General features: G+C 38.0%; 1 non-coding gene across 1 annotated transcript; it reads left to right on the forward strand.

Annotated features, from left to right (window-relative positions):
* Positions 1 to 8760: 8760 nt before the first annotated feature.
* Positions 8761 to 8867, forward strand: LOC126016888 (U6 spliceosomal RNA). Its single transcript, XR_007498573.1, has one exon. It is a non-coding gene; the product is annotated as a U6 spliceosomal RNA (small nuclear RNA).
* Positions 8868 to 19588: the final 10721 nt, after the last annotated feature.

The following is a 19588-nucleotide window of genomic DNA, read 5'->3' on the forward strand; positions in this document are numbered from 1 at the left end:
AGGCTGCGCGCTATTGGGGCTGGAGGAGAAGCCGCTCCACGTGCAGCTGCTGTACGGAACCCCGTGGTGACAATCCTTCTTACTCTTTTTATTCCTACTGCCAATGGCCACTATAATTTGGTTACTTTTTTTTTTTTTTTATAGGATGCTTAACTCTGATATCTAGGCTCTGGGCATATCTGGCATTCTTTCCTAAACATGCACTTCTGCGCAGCGGCTGGGTCCTGTTGCTCTTTGGCGCTATCCCCTAAATGCAAACACCGTGTTTTCTTTATGCTTCCTTTAATGCGACCTGCTTTGTCTTTCTGATCTTCAAAAGTTCCTGGTGAAAATGAGCCGTGCAGGAGCAGGACTATTAAAAGAGTCAGGCTAACTTTAAAAAAAATCTGTATTTCGGGGCTGGGGAAAGAAAAAAAAATCTGTATTTCATTGTCATCGTTGTTTGCTCTCTTCTAGGTTGTGACTTACCTTTTAAGATGCTGATGAACCTAAGGGGTGACACGTGGTGTGTGTTGTTCGTGGTGTGTGTTTGCACAGTAGTCTGTGTTTCTTTATAAATTGGAAGTAGAAGAGCTTGTGAAAAAACTCAGGTGAAATGTAGAAAGTCCAAATGAGAAAAAATAGATGGTGCTTTTTGTCCAGTTCTGCATTTTGTTTGCTTGTTTGTTTGTTTGTTTGTTTAAAAGTTATGGATATAGGAACTGAGGTAACAGGTGCCATAAGATGGAAGACGTCTAACTTTAGGAATTTATTTTTTTAAAGATGTACTCCCTAACCAAGTAATTTTTAACAGCCCATTGAAAGGTGAAAAAAAATCCATTAGGCTCTAGGCTAGGGAGTGTTATGTATCTTATCTTTCATTACAGTACTAGCATGTGGTTATTTACTGGTCCCAATTAGGCTGCCTCTTCAGACATGAATTTATTTTACTATTGTTTGTGTCTACTTCATACACTGATTAGCAGCTCAGAAATGTCAGAATAGTGGTAACAGGATAGCAAATTTAATGGCTAAGTTTTGTCTTAACAAATATTTGTTGCACACATTTGTAATGTGAAAAATGCTCTATTTTCAACAAACAATGAATTTGTTTTGACATATAAGCTGAATCAAGTTTACTCAGCTCTTAAAATCTCTTTGAATTATGAGAACTATTCAGATTCATTTTAGTGGCCAATACTTGCCCTTTCAAATTTATGCTTAGTATCACACAATCAAAATCAAGAAAATGCACTTTTCAGTGTTTTTAAAAAGTGCTTTATCATGAAATGAATTAGGCATCAAGCTGAATTCCCAGTAGATTTCATCTAGCAAATATTAAGTAGAACCTGAGGCTGTTTAATCTGTAAAATACTAACGTGTGTATTGTAGTTTGTCTTCTACTACTTACTGTTTCAATATTTAGCATCAAGTATTTATGCAAAAAAGGTAGTTATGAAAATTAAATCTGTGTTTTTGTGTCACTGCTTCATTTATGGAAATAATATAAAAACATAGACTGGCTACAAATCACATTTACTCTAGATCATTTTTATTTCTTTAAAGTATTTTGAAAATATTACTACTGGGCCTGGAGAGATAGCACAGCGGCGTTTGCCTTGCAAGCAGCCGATCCGGGACCAAAGGTGGTTGGTTCGAATCCCGGTGTTCCATATGGTCCCCCGAGCCTGCCGGGAGCTATTTCTGAATTTCTGAGCAGACAGCCAGGAGTAACCCCTGAGCATCGCCGGGTGTGGCTCAAAAACCAAAAAAAAAAAAAAAAAAAAAAAAAAAAACGGAAAAAAAAAGAAGAAAATATTACTACTACCATTTCCTTCCATCTTAAAAACGTAATTTGTCTCTTTAGGTAAGGAAGCTTTCAGAGTTCATGTCATCTAACTTTGCTGCCATTTTGGTCACCACCTAGTTGTCTTGATCCCATTGGCTGAGCTGTTCAAAGAGAACCATAAAGCTTCGTGTGTGTGTGTGTGTGTGTGTGTGTGTGTGTGTGTGTGTGTGTGTGTGTGTGTGTGTGTGTGTGATGCTAAAGGTACTGCTATTTCTCTGCCTAATGACTGGGTAATACTTAGAAAATTTCATAATTAATGAGATTAGTGAGAGGTCCTGCTCTGTTGGAATAGTACAGTAATTTTTGCCACAAATCTACCACTATCTTTCATATTTCTTTCTCTTGTTTATTTACTTTGAACCCACAGTTTAACTGAACAGCTGGGCCAGTATAGGTTTTATTTAATGTTTTCCCATGTAAAAACAATAAGTAATATGTGTTTTTATGCTTATACTAATTTATGGAAATTCTTATAAAAGAGAAATAATTGGAATAATGGTGAATTCTGCTTAGAAGATACCCTCTTCCCCAAAATACACATTATGGGGAAGATTTCTGCCCTTTCATTCTTTTTTTTACCTACTCAAATAAAATCTGCAACTATGGGCCAGAGCAATAGCATACAGTAGGGTATTTGCCTTGCACACGGCTGACCCAGGACAAACCTGGGTTTGATTCCTGGCAACCTATATGGTCCCCTGAGCCTGCCAGGAGTGATTTCTGAGTGAAGAGTCAGAAATAACCCCTGAGTACTGCCAAGTGTGGCCCAAACAACAACAACAACAGCAGCAGCAATAAAAAGTCTGCAACTAAATCTTGCAAAAAAGAAATAAACAGAGCTGTAGAGACAGAGTAGGGGTTTAAGGTGCATGCCTTACATGTGACTCAATTCTAATTCAATCCCTGGAACCAGGTATTGTCACTTTGGCTCCACCAACTGTGATTTGTGAGCACTGCCAGAAGAGGCTTTCCAAAAAAATAAAAAATAATAAAATAGAAATACCTGGGCCAAGGAAAACAGTAAGAGGGAGGGTATACATCTTGAATATATTCAGGTCTTGCCTGTATTCTGTCCCTGCCACCACATAGCTTCTTGAGTACCACTTGATATAGCCCTGGTACACAATTGCCTCCCTCCCCGACCCCAACCCCACTAGCATCACTGGGTGTGTCCCCAGCTGAGGAGGGTAGCAGATACAGTGACTTCTTTAATACTGCAGGCCCTACTGTAGGGCTCACAAGAGAGTGGCCACCATTTAAAACATAAAACTAACAGAAAAGCCTTCCTTTTGAGCACATGTTGGGTACATTTTTGAGTCCCCAGAGTGACCCAGTACACTAAAATGCTTATGAGAAAAAGGTCCTTTTTTGGCATGAATTTACCTGTCTATTTAAGCATATATACAAAAAGTGGGTGGGGTTGTGGTACAGTACTTCACATGGCTTTGATCCTCAGGACCACACACATACAAACACTACAACTAAATATACAACAATATGTATACTGGTAATTACTCTTCACCATAGTGTATATTTATATATATGTATGATTTTTATTAATGGCTTTGTTAATTTTATGTTTTTATTATGGAGGGTATCCTAAGTAGTTCTCAGGAAACCCAAGTATTCCTTCCAGTAATTCTGGGCCTGTGGTAAGACTGCAATATTCAGTGCTGTGATGCTCAGGTCCTGCAGTGTAATAGGACTTTGTGGTTCCAGGGTTTGAACCTGAGTTGTCACATTCAGTGCAAGGCTTTCACTCCTATATTAGCTCTCTGGTCTCTATTCTATGATTTTTTTATACAACTGCATAGAAAAGTTTTATATTTTCTTAGATGTTTATAGAAATAAAAGATAGTACAAGGGAACGCTCTTGCTTTGCATGTAGCCAACCAAAGTCTGACCCCTTGCACAAATATTGTCTCCTGAGCACCACCAGGAGTGATCCTTGAGTACAGAGCCAATAATAAACCTAAGCACAGCTGGGTATGGCCAAAAAAGTGTTTTGAAGAAATTATCATTCTTTTTCACCCCCTCTTAAGTTTTGCAAAGACAAAAACTCCATTTCTATGCCTATTTTTTTTGCCAATTCCTTTTTTTTTAACTTTTTGTTTTGTTTTGTTTTGTGGCCACACCCAGTGATACTCAGGGGTCACTTCTGGCTTGGGGGACCACATGGGATGCTGGGGGATCGAACTGCGGTCAGTGCTAGGCTAGAGCTTGCAAGTCAGACTCCCTACCACTTGCACCACTACTCCGGTCTCCAATTATTTATTTATTTATTTATTTTTGTCCTTCTAGTTGCTGGTTATCAGTTATTTTGCTTGAGCTATAGATTGAGCCTACTCATTCTTTTTTTGAAAAGATCATTACTAATGAGAAAATTCTACACAATCTGCAGCATAAAAAGCTTTTTTTTAGAAGAGAGGAAGTCTTGGGCACTATAGTGTGTGGCCCCAAATAAAATTTTGTAAAAAAAAAAAAGGAAAATAATTCCCCAACATAATGAAAAGACAATGCTATGTTTAATGATATTCATAAACTTATTTATTCATTCCAGAATGAATTATTGATTGAAAGGCTAACATGCCTATGGCATTTGCTAGGTACTAAAGTTAGCTTCTATTAAAATAACTCATGACTTGTTTAAAGCTTTATGATTTTAGACATTAAAATAAAATTTTACTTTATAATTTTCTTTATAATTATAACTACTTGAGGTTTTTAATTTTTTAACATTTGTTAGTCTTGTTGCTTGGGTAGTATTTTTTTGCATCATCCCAAATATTCAGAAACAATTTTGCATTTCTTTATCTTAACTTCTTTGGGTGTTTGGGCCATACCCACCATTGCTGGGTTTTTTTCCTAGCTCTCTGCTTGGACATTACTCCTGACAGTGCTCCATGTGGTGCTGAGGATTAAACCAAGGCCTCCCACATGCAAAACAACCCACTGAACCATTTCTTCAATGCTCCAGTGATCATTTGAACTGTTCAGCTGTACACAGCTGTAATTAGATATCTGATTAGCTTGCATGAGTGTGCCCCCACTCCACAGAAAAAGGTAAATAACATGTTTTCTTAGGTTAACTAAGCAGTATCACCTTTAGTCTGCAAGTAGTGAATGTACTTAGAATATAGAAGGCAGAAGACATTGTAGAGAAGGGTTGATTATGTTTTATCCTAAGTTTTAGCTTATGTTTTGTCTTACCACACACTTCATCAATAAACATTATACTACCTGCATCAGATTTCAGTAAAAGGCATCATCATATAATTTTCTCAGTTGGGTTCAATTCATTACATTTTTATTTGCTTGCTTGTTTATATTTTTTATTTTGGGCCATACCCATGGTACTCAGGAGTTATTCCTGGCTCTGCTCTCAGAAATCACTCCTGCCAGGCTTGGGGGACCATATGGGATGCCAGGGATTGAACCCTGGTTGGCTGTGTGCAAGGCAAATGCCCTGCCTGCTGAGCTATCCATTATGCTATTGCTCTGTCCCAACTCATTATTTTTTCAACACTGGACAACTGTTTAACCTCCCTAAGTTCAGGTGGCCTTTTTAACTGTAAAATAGTGATAAAAAACATTTGTGACTTAGGATATTATAAGGCATTGAACAGGTGACCCATGTCAAGGTTTTAGCTCCAATTAGGCCGCAGAAAGAGTTCCTGTTACATAGTAGCTGTTAGAAAAGAAATGGCCCATGTTTCTTATTTGTAATGTCCCTGTTTATGTTCACCTAAATATTTAGAGGTTTAGAGAGTAAACCCTAGGCATTTATTCGTAAGATAACATATTGAGTTTGTAATGTCTCCAGAATGTTAGAAAACCCAGCCTGCAGCTCTCAGATGATCCAACAAATGCTGATCTTTATTGTTGTTGTTGTTGTTATTATTATTATTATTATTTGTTTTTTGGGTCACACCCGGTGACACTCAGGGTTTACTCCTGGCTATGCGCTCAGAAATCGCTCCTGACTTGGGGGACTATATGGAACTTTGAGGATTGAACCCAGGTCCTTCCTGTCTGCAAGGCAAACACCCTACTGCTGCGCTATTGTGCCGGCCCCACATGCTGATCTTTATATGGTATCCTCTGCTCTATCACTGTTGCTCCAGGCCTCCAGCAGCTGGGAGACTGTGGGGCAGCTTAGCTTGCTCTTAAGAAAGTCAAGTATGGGGCCGGGTAGGTGGCGCTGGAGGTAAGGTGTCTGCCTTGCAAGCGCTAACCAAGGAAGGACCACGGTTCGATCCCCCGGCGTCCCATATGGTCCCCCCAAGCCAGGGGCGATTTCTGACCACAGAGCCAGGAGTAACCCCTGAGCGTCAAACGGGTGTGGCCCAAAAACCAAAAAAAAAAAAGAAAGTCAAGTATAATGATAAGTTAGGAGAATCTGACTTTTTATTTACATGAATTGTGCCCTTGAGCTAATGTCAATATTGACTGAGCTAGACTGAATCTATTTCTTTCAACCACTTCCCAAGAGATTAAACCCACCTTGATCTCTTGTCCTCCAGTTGAGGCTAATAAAGGTGTTGAAGATGACAGAACTTCCAGGTAAACTCCTTTGAGTGCCTGGGGAAAATTTGCTCCTAAAACAAATCTTTCTCATGTTTTGTCTAATGTGAACAGACTTTGAGAGATTGGCTAATCGAATCCTTAGGATATTCTGGGATTTGGTCCTAAACAAAGACTCTGCCATTCCCATAGGTTTTATCATCATTATGCCCTCTGTCAAAAGGAACCTTTCTGATTTTGCTTAAAAGATAATATTCTTATGCAAAAGTAACAATAAGTACCTCACAGGCAATGCCATTGATTCGTCAGGAATACTTGAAGATCTCTGATTTGTTGATTCGCTGGTTCAGACAGAGCTCTGTTGGAATGCTGTGAAAGTATGTGAGCTGTAATGCTTTCAAATAATTTACTCTTCATTCTAAGGTAAATAGCAATTATGACCTAATATGGTAAATATAATGAATTTGATCCTCAAACCTATCATTTGTTTTTATGTTCACAATTTTGTTTAAATATATGTTTTACTCTTAAGGGCCAAATAAGGCTATAATTGTGCAGAAAGTGTGAAAAAGCAGAGATGACAGATGACTATCAGATAATAGTGTATTCTTTGTGTTGATGAATAACATGTATTTCTTATACCACAACTGGATATATGGAAGTTATATTTCAGTATCATTGGTTAGTACAGTTTGAGAATCTTGCAAGATTAATTGCATTAATCCATTTATGATTATTTGTATTTGATGTATGTTTTGATGCCCTAAATTTTATCAGGGTTAAAATTAATCATTGGACATTGATCAGTTCTACCTATAATCCACTCTGGTCCAGGTAGTGGACTTAATTGGAGATATGGAGAATGTGCATTTTATTCCTTTGCAATTACTATTCTATCTCATCATATGGAAGAGGATATTAGTTGACCTATTCTATTCAAGAGTCATGGGGAAGACAGATTTTTAGTCCTAATTTTTCTCTCTAATGTAATTCCAAGCAGAACAACTACACTTTTTCCATTTAACATATTAATAAAAACTGTTAAGATTTATGTTTATAAATATCTTCTGATTTCAAAAGAATTGCATGCAAACCACCAATCTAGATGTTTGGAGGATATTTTCAACCTTGTGATTTAGTCTTGTGATTTTGCCTTGAGTAATGGAATCCTTGATGTCACTGCTGGTAGATTGCCCACCTTGTACTCATGAACCCTACAGAGCTCATAGCTTCCAAACTCATTCAGATTTAGACCCCAAAGGAAATATTTGTAGTCAATACTGATTTCTTTGGGAGCTCAGAAAACCAAACTATTTCCTTTTCTTCCCTTATTTTTCACATATTGACTCGTGCTATTAAAAATTATTGCTTCTAGGGACCAGAGAGATAGCATGGAGGTAAGGCATTTGCCTTTCATGCAGAAGGTCATTGGTTTGAATCCCGGCATCCCATATGGTCCCCCAAGCCTGCCAGGAGCGATTTCTGAGCATAGACCCAGGAATGGCCCCTGAGCACTGCCAGGTGTGACCCAATGGCCCCTGAGCACTGCCAGGTGTGACCCAAAAACCAATATATATATATATATATATATATATATCATATATATCATCCTACACATTCACTCTGTGGTTATACACACTGAATACTTGTGAAATGATATCCCAGAGATGGCACCAATGCAGTCAGTGAGGAGCTAAAGCAATGGAACACAGTAATTGAAAGTTATTGTCATTTTGACTTGCATTTTCCTAATAATTACTGGTGATGACCACTGTTTCCTGTGCCTTTTGTCTATTTTTTTGTCTTCTTTGAGAAAATGTCGATTCAGTTTCTCTACCCATTTTTTATAGACTGTTTTCATTCTGTTTTGCTGTTGGATTTTATTGATTCTTTATGTATCTTGGTCATTAGTCTTTTGCCCAATGTGTGAATTGTAAATATTTTCTCTCATTTTTGTAGAATGTCCTTTTATTTTAGGTTGCATTAAATAATTTATTTAGGACTCTTTATAGTTTAACATAGTCCCTTTTGCTTGTTTCTGCTTTTGTTTTCCTTGCCAGTGGCCAGAAGTGGGACTGTGTATATAACAAATCTAGTTTGCCACCATTTGCTTGGTAAAAATTATTTAGTTAGGAACTGGAAGGGCCGGTTTTGTTAATCTTATACAGTGACCTATAAAAAAAAAGAGCTGGGATGAATTAGAACTGTTGTGATTTTTAGACTCACACCTGAGGACTCAAAATGGCCTGGCTTGACTTTTAATATGTGTATTTCACTCATTCATGATGATTTTTAAGAAGAAAAAGTCATTTTCAAAAAAAAAGTGTTCTCTGTAAGGGATAGAATTACTATTATAACCTGAAATGCTTCAAGAACTTTCTTGGCAGTGGATTTTAAAATCATTTCTGGTGCTCGCTTCGGCAGCACATATACTAAAATTGGAACGATACAGAGAAGATTAGCATGGCCCCTGCGCAAGGATGACACGCAAATTCGTGAAGCGTTCCATATTTAAAAAAAAAGAAAAGAAAAGAAAATCATTTCTGACGGGTTTTGGCTGGAGAATAAATAGAAGGACGCTCACAAGTGGAAGTGGGACCTTTACTATTAAATCTCCTTCAAATGCCTATAAATCAACCCTTTACACACAATTACCCCCCAAACTCACAAGTACTTTTCTTTCATGTACCTTATAGTACCTGTTCAAAGTAGAGAGTATTTCAAAGAGTGGATGGGGCAAGGGTAAAGCACAGGTAGTTGAGATCTCTGGGAGATTTTATTGTCATTATTAAAGAAAAGAAACAGTTAGACTCTGTAACAGAAAAACTCTCCAACAAAGATTTTATATTCTATATTTTTGAACATGGGGTATTTTTCTTCAGGGTTTGACCATGAAATTCACAAAGGGATTTATCTTTGCTGGGTGCTCCAGGAGAACTCTGTCCTAAATTTCCAAAGGATGAGGCCAGAAAATTTGTTGGGATTGTTACCTGTGCTACCTATTACAAAAATTTCTAAAGCTGAATTGTAATGTAAGGAAAGGAATAGCTACATTTGTCTAATGCTGTGAACCTCAGTTTCTTCACTTTTAAACCCATTTCTGTATCCATGGTTTATGAACTTATTACTAATTTCCACTTGTGAACTATCATTACTCATTGCTCATAAATATAGCTAAGGATTGGACTATATCTACCATATTTTCCACCTATAATAATCACACTAGGACTCCATACATTTACACATAACATATAATTTTATTTATAACAAAATTTGTAATTTATAAAATATATTATTTAAATTTTCATACACACATGAGTTACTAAAATGCATTATATAGATATTTTAGCATTTTAGCAGACCTAAATAAAATCTAAAGCTGTTAGACTCAATTTTTATGAGTAATTATATATAATTTTGAAATGTTAATTTTTTATTTAACCAACTTTATTACATACATGCTTGTGTTTGGGTTTCAGTCATATAAAGAACACCACCCATAACCATTGCAACATTCCCATCACCAATGTCCAAAATCTCACTCCTCCCCACCCGACCCCCGCCTGTACTCTAGACAGGCTTTCTATTTCCCTCGTACATTCTCATTATTAGGATAGTTCAAAACATAGTTATTTCTTTAAGTAAACTCATCCTTGTTTGCAGTGAACTTCATGAGGTGAGCTATAACTTCCAGCTCTTTTCTCTTTTGTGTCTAAAAATTATTATTGCAAGAATGTCTTTCATTTTTCTTAAAACCCTTAGATGAGCAAGACCATTATGCCTCTTTCTCTCTCTCTGACTTATTTCATTCAGCATAATAGATTCAATGTATATCCATGTATAGGAAAATTTCATGACTTCACCTCTCCTGACAGCTGCATAATATTCCATTGTGTATATGTACCACAGTTTCTTTGGCCATTCATCTGTTGAAGGGTATCTTGGCTGTTTCCAGAGTCTTGCTATGGTAAATAGTGCCGCAAAGAATATAGGTATAAGGAAGGGGTTTTTGTATTGTATTTTTGTGTTCCTAGGGTATATTCCTAGGAGTGGTATAGCTGGATCGTGTGGGAGCTCGATTTCCAGTTTTTGGAGGAATCTCCATATTGCTTTCCATAAAGGTTGAATTATACGGCATTCCCACCAGCAGTGGATAAGAGTTCCTTTCTCTCCACATCCCCACCAACACTGCTTGTTCTCATTCTTTGTGATGTGTGCCAATTTTTGGGTGTGAGGTGGTACCTCATAGTTGTTTTGATTTGCATCTCCCTGATGATTAGTGATGTGGAACATTTTTTCATGTGTCTTTTGGCCATATGTATTTCTTCTTTATCAAAGTGTCTGTCCATTTCTTCTCCCCAATTTTTTATGGGATTAGATGTTTTTTTCTTGTAAAGTTCTGTCAGTGACTTGTATCTTTTGGAGATTAGCCCCTTGCCTGATGGGTATTGGGTGAATAGTTTCTCCCACTCAGTGGGTGGCTCTTGTATCCTGGACGCTATTTCTTTTGAAGTGCAGAAGCTTCTCGGTTTAATATATTCCCATCTGTTAATTTCTGCTTTCACTTGCTTGGAGAGTTCAGTTTCCTCCTTGAAGATGCCTTTAGTCTCAATGTCCTATGTGTTGCTCTATATATCTTATTGTTTTGGGTCTGATATCGAGGTCTTTCATCCATTTGGATTTAACCTTCGTACATGATGTTAGCTGGGGGTCTAAGTTCAATTTTTTGCAAGTGGCTAGCCAGTTGTGCCAACACCACTTGTTGAAGAGGCTTTCTTTGCTTCATTTAGGATTTCTTGCTCCTTTATCAAAAATTAGGTGATTGTATATCTGGGGAGCAGTCTCTGAGTATTCAAGCCTATTCCACTGATCTGAGGGCCTGTCTTTATTCCAATACCATGCTGTTTTGATAACTATTGCTTTGTAGTAAAGTTTAAAGTTGGGGAAAGTAATTCCTCCCATATTCTTTTTCCCAGTGATTGCTTTAGCTATTCTAGGGTGTTTATTGTTCCAAATGAATTTCAAAAGTGCCTGATCCACTTCTTTGAAGAATGTCATGGGTATCTTTAGAGGGATTGCATTAAATCTGTACAATGCTTTGGGGAGTATTGCCATTTTCATTATGTTAATCCTGCCAATACAAGAGCAGGGTGTGTGCTTCCATTTCTGCATGTCCTCTCTTATTTCTTCGAGCACAGTTTTATAGTTTTCTTTGTATAGGTCCTTCACATTTTTAGTCAAGTTGATTCCAAGATATTTGAGTTTGTGTGGCACTATTGTGAATAGGGTTGTTTTCTTAATGTCCATTTCTTCCTTATTACTATTGGTGTATAGAAAGACCATAGATTTTTGTGTGTTAATTTTGTAGCCTGCCACCTTGCTATATGAGTCTATTGTTTCTAGAAACTTTTTCGTAGAGTCTTTAGGGTTTTCTAAGTAGAGTATCATGTCATCTGCACACAATGAGAGCTTGACTTCTTCCTTTCTTATCTGGATTCCCTTGATATCTTTTTCTTGCCTAATCACTATAGCGAGTACTTCCAGTGCTATGTTAAATAGGAGTGGTGAGAGAGGACAGTCTTGTCTTGTGCCAGAATTTAGAGGAAAGGCATTCAGTTTTTCTCCATTGAGGACAATATTTGCCACTGGCTTGTGATAGATGGCCTTAACTATATTGAGAAAGGTTCCTTCCATTCCCATCTTGCTGAGAGTTTTGATCAAGAATGGGTGTTGGACCTTATCAAATGCTTTCTCTGCGTCTATTGATATGATCATTTTATTTTTATTTTTCTTGTTGATGTTGTGTATTATGTTGATAGATTTACGGATGTTAAACCAGCCTTGCATTTCTGGGATGAAACCTACTTGATCATAGTGGATGATCTTCTTAATGAGGCATTGAATCCTATTTGCCAGGATTTTGTTGAGGATCTTTGCATCTGTATTCATCAGTGATAGTGGTCTGTAATTTTCTTTTTTCGTAGCATCTCTGTCTGGTTTAGGTATCAAGGTGATGTTGGCTCATAAAAGCTATTTGGAAGTGTTCCTGTTTTTTCGATATCATAGAAGAGTCTTGCCAGGATTGGTAGTAGTTCCTCTTAAAAGGCTTGAAAGAATTCATTAGTAAATCCATCTGGTCCTGGGCTTTTGTTTTTGGGCAGACATTTGATAACTGTCTTAATTTCCTCAATAGTGATGGGTGTGTTTAGATATGCTACATCCTCTTCATTCAACCGTGGAAGATTATAAGAGTCCAAGAATTTATCCATTTCTTCCAGGTTTTCATTTTTAGTGGCATAGAGTTTCTCAAAGTAGTTTCTGATTACCCTTTGAATCTCTGTCATATCAGTAGTGATCTTTCCTTTTTCATTCCTAATACGATTTATCAAGTTTCTCTCTCTTTCTTTCTTTGTTAGTTTTGCCAGTGGCCTAGCAATCTTGTTTATTTTTTCAAAGAACCAACTTCTGCTTTTGTAGATCTTTTGGATTGTTTTTCATGTTTCCACTTCATTGATTTATGCTCTCAGCTTTATTATTTCCTTCTGTCTCCCTATTTTTGAGTCCTTTGTTGAGCACTTTCTAATTCTATGAGCTGCGTCATTAAGCTATTTAGGTATGCCCCTTCCCCTTTCCTGATTTGTGTTTGCAAAGCTATAAATTTTCCTCTCAGTACTGCTTTTGCTGTGTCCCATAGGTTCTGATAGTTTGTGTCTCCATTGTCATTTGTTTTCAGGAAGGTTTTCATTTCCTCTTTGATTTCATCTCATACCCACTGGTTATTCAATATTAGGCTGTTTAACTTCCAGGTATTAAAGTTTTTCTTCTGTGTCCCTTTGTAGTTCACATATAATTTCAGGTCTTTGTGGTAAGCAAAGGTAGCCTGCAAAATTTCTATCCTCTTGATGTTATGGAAGGTATGTTTTATGTGCTAGCATGTAGTCTATCCTGGAGAATGTCCCATGTACATTAGAGAAAAATGTGTATCCAGGCTTCTGGGGGTGGAGTGTCCTTTATATATCTACTAGGTTTCTTTCTTCCATTTCTCTGTTCAGGTCTAGTATATTCTTGTTGGGTTTCAGTCTGGTTGACCTGTCAAGTGTTGACAATGCCATGTTGAAGTCCTCCACAATTATTGTGTTGTTATTGATATTATTTTTCAGATTTGTCAACAGTTGTATTAAATATTTTGCTGGCCCCTCATTCAGTGCATAAATGTTTAGGAGAGTGATTTCTTCCTGCTGTACGTATCCCTGATTAATACAAAATGTCCATCTTTGTCCCTTACAACTTTCTTAAGTATAAAGTTTGAATCATCTGATATTAGTATGGCCACTCCAGCTTTTTTATGGGTGTTGTTTGCTTGGATGATTTTCCTCCAGCCTTTTATTTTGAGTCTATGTTTATTCTGACTATTCAGGTGCATTTCTTGTAGGCAGCAGTAGGTTAGATTGAGTTTTTTGATGCATTTAGCCACTCTGTGTCTCTTAACTGGTGCATTTGGTCCATTGACATCGAGAGAAAGAATTGTCCTGGGAGTTAGTGCCATCTTTATATCAAAGTTTGGTGTGTTTGTTGGTCAGTCTCGTCTTAAAGTAGGCCGTTCAGTTTTTCTTTTAAGAATGGTTTTTGAGTCTGTAAAGTTTCTGAGCTGTTGTTTGTCTGTGAAACCATGTATTGTTCCTTCAAACCTGAAAGTGAGTTTTGCTGGGTGCAGTATTCTAGGTGAAGCTTTTATTTCATTGAGTTTTGTCACTATGTCCCACCACTGCTTTCTGGCCTTGAGTGTTTCTGGTGACAGGTCTGCAGTAAATCTCAAGGATGTTCCCTTGAATGTAATTTCTCATTTCGATCTTGGTGCTTTCAGAATTCTGTCACTCTCTGTGGGATTTGTCATTGTGACTAGGATGTGTCTTAGGGTGTTTTTTCTGGGGTCTCTTTTAGTTGGTACTCTTCGGGCATGCAGGATTTGATCGCATGTATTCATTAGCTCTGGTAGTTTCTATTTAATGATGTCCTTGAACGTTGATTCTTCCTGGAGATTTTCTTCCTGGGTCTCCGGGACTCCAATGATTCTTAAGTTGTTTCTGTTGAGCTTATCATAGACTTCTATTTTCATCTGTTCCCATTCTTTGACTAATTTTTCCATTGTTTGATCATTTGCTTTGAGGCTTTTTTCCACTTTCTTCTGCTGTATGGAATTGTTATTCATCTCATCTTCCAGTGTACTAATTCTATCCTCAGCTGCTGTTAACCCATGGGATAGCTCAACCATGTTTTTCTTCAATTCATCTACTGAGTTTTTCAGACCTGTTATTTGACCTGAAATTTCAGTTTGGAGTTTTCTGATTTCTATCTTCATATTCTCTTGATTCTTATTATTGTTCTCTTTTATACTTTATTTGAGTTCTTTGAACATCTTCCGTATTGCGACCCTAAACTCTTTATCTGAGAGACTGACTAGTTGGTTGGTCATGTTCAAGTCATCAGAGTTGCCACCGTCATTCTCTATGTCTGGCGCTGGACTGCGTTGTGTCCACATTGTCACACTTGTATTGTGGGTTTTTCTACGTGTTGTGGTTGTATTCATTGGCTAAATGATGTGCAAGGTCGCGAAGCGAATCAGAGCGGCCGTGCTCCTCTGGCTCCTCCCTTTCTGTGCTTGTCAACTCACCTCCATGGAAGGCTCATGGGAAAGCGTGCCATCCGCAGATGAGCCACACACAGGATGAAATCAGGCTGAAAATGCAGCACAGCACAGAAGAGAGGCAGACAGGGGTGCTGGCATCTGAGATCCAGCAGAGTTCAGTGGCTCCTCCATTTTTGGACATGTCGACTCATGTCCATGGAAGGCTCACGGGAAGGCGGGCCTTCTACATATGAGCCACACACAGGATGAAATCAGGCCGAAAATGCAGCACAGCACAGAAGAGAGGCAGATCGGCATACTGGCATCTGAGATCTAGTAGAGTTCAATCGATTTTTTTTAAGTTTTATAAAAAGGCAATTACACTTTTATAGATAGTGAAAATTATATAACAATTTTATTTATTTTTATTTAATATATTTATTTAAGCACTGTGATTACAAACATGTTTGTATTTGGGTTTCAGTTATATAAAAGAATACCCTTTACCAGTACAAACTTCTCACCACCAATAACCCCATGACCCTCATTCCCCAGCCCCTGCCTGTATTCGAGAGAGGCATTCAGTTTCTCTCACTCAGTACCATTGCCTTGATAGTTGTTAATGTAGTATTTCTCTCACTGCACCACTCTTTGTGGTAAGCTTCATATCATGGGCCCATCCTTCTAGCCTTCATCTCTATATTCTCTAGGTATTATTATAATGCTGTCTTTTATATTTCCTAAATCTCACAGATGAGTGAGAATATTTTGTCTATCTCTATCCCTCTGACTTATTTCACTCAGCATAGTAGTTTACATGTTCATCCATGTGTAGGAAAATTTCATGACTCCATTTTTCCTGAGAGCTGCATAGTATTCCATTTTATATATGTACCACAGTTTCTTTATCTATTCATCTGTTGAGGGGCATTTTGGTTGTTTCCAGTTTCTGGGTATTGTAAATAGCACTGCAATGAATATAGGAGTGAGGAAGATATTTTTGTCTTGTGTTTTGTGTTCCTAGGGTATACCCCTAAGAGTAGTATAACTGGATCATGTGGGTGCAATTTCCAGTTTTTTGAGAAATCTCTATATTGTTTTCCATAAAGGCTAGATTGGACAGCATTCCCACCAGCAGTGAATGAGAGTTCCTTTCTCCCCACATCCCCACCAGCACTGATTGTGGTTGTTTATTTTGCGATGTGTGCCAGTCTCTGTGGCATGATATGGTACCTTATTGTTATTTTGGTTTGCATCTCCCTGATGATTATTGATGTGGAGCATTTTTTCCTGTGCCTTTTGACCATTTGTATTTCTTTTTTTTTTTTTTTTTTTTTTTTTTTGGTTTTTGGGCCACACCCTGTGACGCTCAGGGGTTACTCCTGGCTATGCGCTCAGAAGTTGCTCCTGGCTTCTTGGGGGACCATATGGGACGCCGGGGGATCGAACCGCGGTCCGTCCTAGGTTAGCGCAGGCAAGGCAGGCACCTTACCTCCAGCGCCACCGCCCGGCCCCGACCATTTGTATTTCTTCTTTGAGGACATGTCTATTTATTTCTTCTCCCCATTTTTTGGTGGGGTTAGATGATTTTTTTTTCTTGTTAAGTTCTGTCAGTACCTTATATATCTTAGATATTAGCCCTTTATCTGATGGGTATTGGGTGAATAGTTTCTACTATTCTGTGGGTGGCCTTTGTATCCTAGTCACTATTTCCTTTGAGGTACAAAAGCTTTTTAGCTTAATATACTCCCATTTGTTTATCTCTGCTTCCACTTGTTTGGACAGTGATGTGTCCTCCGTTACTCTCAATGTCATGGAGTGTTTTACATACATATTCTCTTATCTACTTATGGTTCTGGGTTTGATATCAAGTTCTTTAATTCATTTGGATTTGACCTTTGGGTACGGTGTTAGATGGAGTTCCGAGGTTCACTTTTTTGCATGTGGCTGACCAGTTTCCTAGCACCACTTGTTGAAGAGTTTTCCTTGCTCCATTTTGTATTTCTTGCCCCTTTATCAAAGATTAGTTGATTGTATATCTGGGGGACATTTAGAGATTATTTTTAAAAATACAGGCCTTACAGTAGTGAGATCATTGAGTTGCCAGTACAGCAGGTAAGGCACTTGCCTTATATGTAGCTGACTTTGGTTTGATTTTGGCATCTCTTATGGCCTCCCAAGACTGCCAGGAGTATTTCAGAATGCAAAGCTAGGAGTAAACCCATTAGCACTTCCAGGTATGGCCTCAAAATAACAACAACAACATAAAGAAATGAGATTAAGCAAATAAAAGATGAATGTGGAGAACTTGAATAGACCAATGAAAATTGATTTGATAAGTATATATAAATAACTGTCTCCAATAAATTAAGAAGATAATTCTATCTCAGTGGCACAACACATATTACATGCAAGACTTGGCCCAAACTCCAGCCCTACCAAAACCAAAACCAAACAAAACAGCTTTATCAATATATACAAGAATTATTAACCAAAACTGATGTGTACTTTAGCATAAAGAAACCCTTAATAGGTTACAAAAGATGATTTAGCAAGTGCCTTATCTGTTTGGCTAATATAACAGAACTTCATAGAATGGGTAATTAAAACAAACATTTTGTATGGTCCTGCAGGTATCCTAGTTTTATTAGGGAAGAAATTGGGAAGGAAAATAACAGTTGCTATCAGAGGAGGAACTGGAATACCAGGATTTTGACAAGCAGTAGAAAATTTTGTAACTGTCATACTTCAAAGCTACATTAGAAGATAAATTTGGAATGTAGACCAAATCATTCTTTTTTTTTCAAGTCTACTGAGACAAGAACCAGCTCTAAATATTTTATCACTTCATACCAAAGAAAATCCAAATGGTGTTGCCCAAGGCTGCAGTGTCACAGATAAAAAAAAAAAAATAGGGAAATTTCAACCACAGCAAATATAGTAGAGACTAAAAGTGAACACTGATGGGCCAAGGAGATGACTCCAAGTTTAGCACTAACAGGAATAGCCCTGGAGCACCATAGTGTGTGCCTATACCTCCCTCCAAAAAAGAAGGTGAACTCAGAGTGTGTACTCAGCTGCCAGTCTTTCCAGAAGGAAGATACAGTGGTATCTTTACCTACTCCAAAAAGCCCTGGTAATAGTTGTCATAGAACTTGTGTACCTGAATTTTAGTCAGATTGGTGTCCCTAGGGGCCGGAGAGATAGCATGGAGGTAAGGCATTTGCCTTGCATGCAGGTCGGTGGTTCAAATCCCGGCATCCCATATGGTCCCCTGAGCCTTCCAGGAGTGATTTCTGAGCATAGAGCTAGGAGTAACCCCTGAGCACTGCTGGGTGTGACCCCCCCCCCCAAAAAAAACCAGATTGGTGTGTCCAAAGGGAATCATATAGAGAGGCTCTGTGATGTGGCAGGGCCATCAGGAAATGGTGTTTCTGGATAATGGTGGTTTCAGCAGGTTGGGGCTTGGCCCATCCTCTTCTATGGGAGATGCCAGCTTTCTGCTGCATGGGCCAGTCTACCCATGTTCTTTCATAGCTCAGTTTACATTTCTTTCAAGAAAACAGTGAGCCTATACCATTTATTTTTCTTGTATCCCACAAATGAGTGAGTTTTTTGTATGTTAATCCTTTTCCCTCTGACTCATTTCACTAAACATAAAATGCTCATGTCATACCATGTATATGTAAATTTTATGATTTCATTTTTTCTAATGGCTGCATAGTATTTCATTGTATAGATATAACCACAGTTTCTTTAGCCAGTCATCTTTTCTTGGGCACTTGGGTTGTTTCCTAATTCTGACTATTGTAAATAGTGCTGCAATGAACATTGGAATGATGATGATTTTTCTGCATGGTGCTTTTGGGTTCCTAGAGTATATCCCTATTGTTGAATCATTTGGAAGCTTAACTTCTAATTTTCTGAGAAATGAATATCCATAGATATTTATCCATGTTAAAGAAGTTCTAGTCTAGCAGATTTCATTCATTTACTGTTATGTAAGTAGAACATAGAAATGTGATTAATAGTAATAACTATGAGAAAATTCTGATTATCATTTTCTGAGCACCATTATGTGTTTTGCTAAGTATTCTCCATGCATCTCTTCACATGTCCATGTTCTCTGACCATGTTAGGATATATGTGTGACTTACATTTTTCATCTTGTTAATCAAAGAAACAGAATTCGAAGGATTAAGATATTTACCTACAGTCACAATGACAATAAATAAACTCAGGATCCAGGTTTGGAGTTCAAGACTTTGTAGCTCTGTGCACATACTCTTTGACAGGTGAGGAGGTGGAGAGAAAGTTTGAATCACATGCAGAAGTACTCAGGGCTTATCCTAGGCTCTGTGTTCAGGTGTCACATTGGAGGTGTTCAGGGGACCAAATTCAGGCCTGAAACTAGATTTAGCCACCTAACCCTCTCCCTTCCTACAGAATATGTATTCTTTTTTTTTTTTTTTTTGGTTTTTGGGCCACACCCAGCGGTGCTCAGGGGTTACTCCTGGCTGTCTGCTAAGAAATAGCTCCTGGCAGGCACAGGGGACCATATGGGACACCAGGATTCGAACCAACCACCTTAGGTCCTGGATCAGCTGCTT

The sequence above is a fragment of the Suncus etruscus genome, chromosome 8 (assembly GCF_024139225.1).
Source record: "Suncus etruscus isolate mSunEtr1 chromosome 8, mSunEtr1.pri.cur, whole genome shotgun sequence".
NCBI lineage: Eukaryota > Metazoa > Chordata > Mammalia > Eulipotyphla > Soricidae > Suncus > Suncus etruscus.